Source organism: Pinus tabuliformis, chromosome 6, assembly GCF_031772625.1.
Source record: "Pinus tabuliformis cultivar Carrire ecotype Pingquan chromosome 6, CPIR1, whole genome shotgun sequence".
NCBI classification, from domain to species: domain Eukaryota; kingdom Viridiplantae; phylum Streptophyta; class Pinopsida; order Pinales; family Pinaceae; genus Pinus; species Pinus tabuliformis.
In genome coordinates this window covers 1498428910-1498431687 of record NC_142292.1, presented here as the reverse complement: position 1 = coordinate 1498431687, position 2778 = coordinate 1498428910, and the positions used below count along the sequence as shown (strand labels likewise).

General features: G+C 35.1%; 1 pseudogene; it reads left to right on the top strand.

The window, feature by feature from the left end:
* The first annotated feature begins 2172 nt into the window (after positions 1-2172).
* LOC149264340 (ras-related protein RABA5c pseudogene) lies at positions 2173-2541 on the top strand (annotated as a pseudogene).
* Positions 2542-2778: the final 237 nt, after the last annotated feature.

Below are 2778 nucleotides of genomic sequence, written 5' to 3'. Positions count from 1 at the left end.
CAAAGGTTTTGCGAACTGCAAGTAATCCTCTTAGCTCTCTTACAAGAATAGCTAGAACACCAACTGCATATTTTCTAGTTTTTATCTAAGAATCCCTTTGTAGAGGAAAAACTAGTGCAAGATTTGGAGGAAGTGGAGTGGTCACATGGGAGATTTAGCATAGTATATAATCATCAGGGATGTGATTTATTGGAGAAATATTGACATTTAGTTACTTATGACACATTAAGCATGAGCAAGATTTTCTTTGATTTAAAAAGACTAGGTCCTTACTATCATGATAAATCCACAAGCACAAGATCTGAAATACAGAGAAGTCAAGCCAAAATAGAGTTGTGATCTGGGAAAACTATTGGGATGAAATCCAAGGTGGAGACGGGAAGAGTGACTGGGTGATTGAGAAATAAGTGTTATTAAGAATAAATTGCTTATAAACATAGTAAAGAAACCTTTCATCACTGATCAACAACCAACGAACAAATCACATAGCATATCAATATCTCTCCAGAAACAAAGATCTGAGAAGGTGTTTGGAAGGATCAGACAACATCATAATGTATTAATGATAATCACAAAACCATGAACCAGTTACTTTTCTCAAAATACATTTGTCCATGTACATGGAATATATTACATTTGTCCATAAATTTGTCTCCCATACAAAAAACTGTAATCATTGCATGTTGGGGAAAAATAAAACATTAACAGGTTCTTCTTTAGTGAAAGAACCATGCTATGATAGACCCCAGAAAAATGATAACAACAACCCATTCGCACAATGGGGATTTATATTGATGGTGATCAATGATTTCTGTTGTAGTGGATGGTGATCCTATGTCATATTTGACATCTACATATGTGCTTAAAAATGCTTTGGACATTATATCAGTGGACATCTTTTCAATATCTGCAGAGCGATTGATGGTAAAATGTTGAAATTGACAACTCCAATTTATTGCTTCCTTATGAAGAGGTTTTAAATTGTCCTTCCGAACCTGATAGATGCCTTTCATCTGATTACATATCAACTCCAAGTTGGTGAAGACTTCAATATCATTGACATCATGTTGTTTTGCCTCTTTTAACCCTTCAACAAGGGCAATGTAATATGCCTCATTGTTTGTCGTCATTCTAGGCACTTCTCTCTTTCCACGAAATAAATGATTTGTTGCCATATTGTAAAGGATGAATTTAATAACTGCTCGACCTGGATATGGAAAGTGGGACACTTCAATGCATAAACGCCACTTTTGCACAATTTTTTACACTTCAAAAACCTGAAAAATAAGATAACAATAAATTCATGTTAAACAAGTAGACAATTATCTATTTCCTAATACTCAACATGTTTTTCAATCATATATAATTAAAAAAAGCAGATAATTTGTGTTCATTTACACTGCAACACTTTCAATACTGGCAACTATTCTGCAAAAAAAAACATTTAGCAATCACCACTTTATATAGATGAAATGCTCATTATAGGACCCAAATACATCTATGAGTTTTAAAATAAATGGTACTGAATTAGGTTTCTCTGGTTTTTGAATGCCATATGCAAACTCTAAAAATATTTATCCTTACTGACTGTCCATACACCAAAAACCACATAACCCTAGACTAACAGAGCATTGTCTAAGCAAAACATGATTCATGTATATGCCTTATGTGTGACAGAAATGCCATTTGTCATATAACATCACAAGAAATTTATTCAGCCACTCTACATGAATAGTTCCTTCACACTACACTTGTTAAAGGTTGAACTTCATCAACAACATTTGTAACAACTTTTCTATTACAATTGGGGGATAGGGTAGATTGTAACAACTTTTCTATTACAATTGGGGGATAGGGTAGACTCTGAAGCTATCTTTGGGTTGAAGTAATAGCACTCCACCACTCTCCTACCAATATTATGGGCAGTTTTGTGTTGTGCCTTGTGGATCATTGATGTTTGGGTGTCATGCCTTGTGGATCATCTTTGGGTTTCATGTGATAACATCTTCCTTGGTTCTGATATAAACATTACAAGCAGTTTCTGTGTAATGCCTTGTAGAGCATCTTTGAAATTGGCTCTGGCTTTGGCTTTTGCATTGCAAGCAATTACTGTTGTAATGCCTTATAGAGCATCTTTGAAATTGGCTTTGGCTTTTGGTTGTCATCTATGTGATGTTGCAAGCTATTTTCAAACTCATGTTAAATTTTGATGTTGCAGTGCATGCTGATGGCAATGTCGTGAAAATGCTTGTGGGGAATAAGTCTGATTTAGCTCATATAAGGGAAGTTCCTGTGGAAGATGGGAAGAAGCTTGCCAAATCAGAGGGGTTGTTCTTCATTGAGACCTTGGCTCTGGATAATACAAATGTATTGTCTGCATTCCAAATTGTGGTCAAGGAGATTTACACTAATGTGAGCAAGAAAATGCTGAATTCGGATTCCTATAAGTCTCAATTGTCTCTCAACAGAGTTAATATTATGGATGTATATGGAGATGGGGATGGAGTGGAACCACCCAAGACAAAGAATTCTTGCTGCTGAGGATTCAGAGAAAAAGCTCCTTTGTTTCTGGGCTCCTTGAATATTATTTGCTTCATATGACCTTTTGTTGATTGAGATCCTTAAGGTTGCCTTAGGCTAATATAATTTTTTTTGTTTATTAGGAAAGTTTCAATATGTTGGATATTTTTTTTTTTTCAATTTTATGAAGAAACCAGTAAGGGTCCCCAACTGGGCTTCTTAGGCTTGAGCCCTAGATGTTGTACACAGAGTAGAATA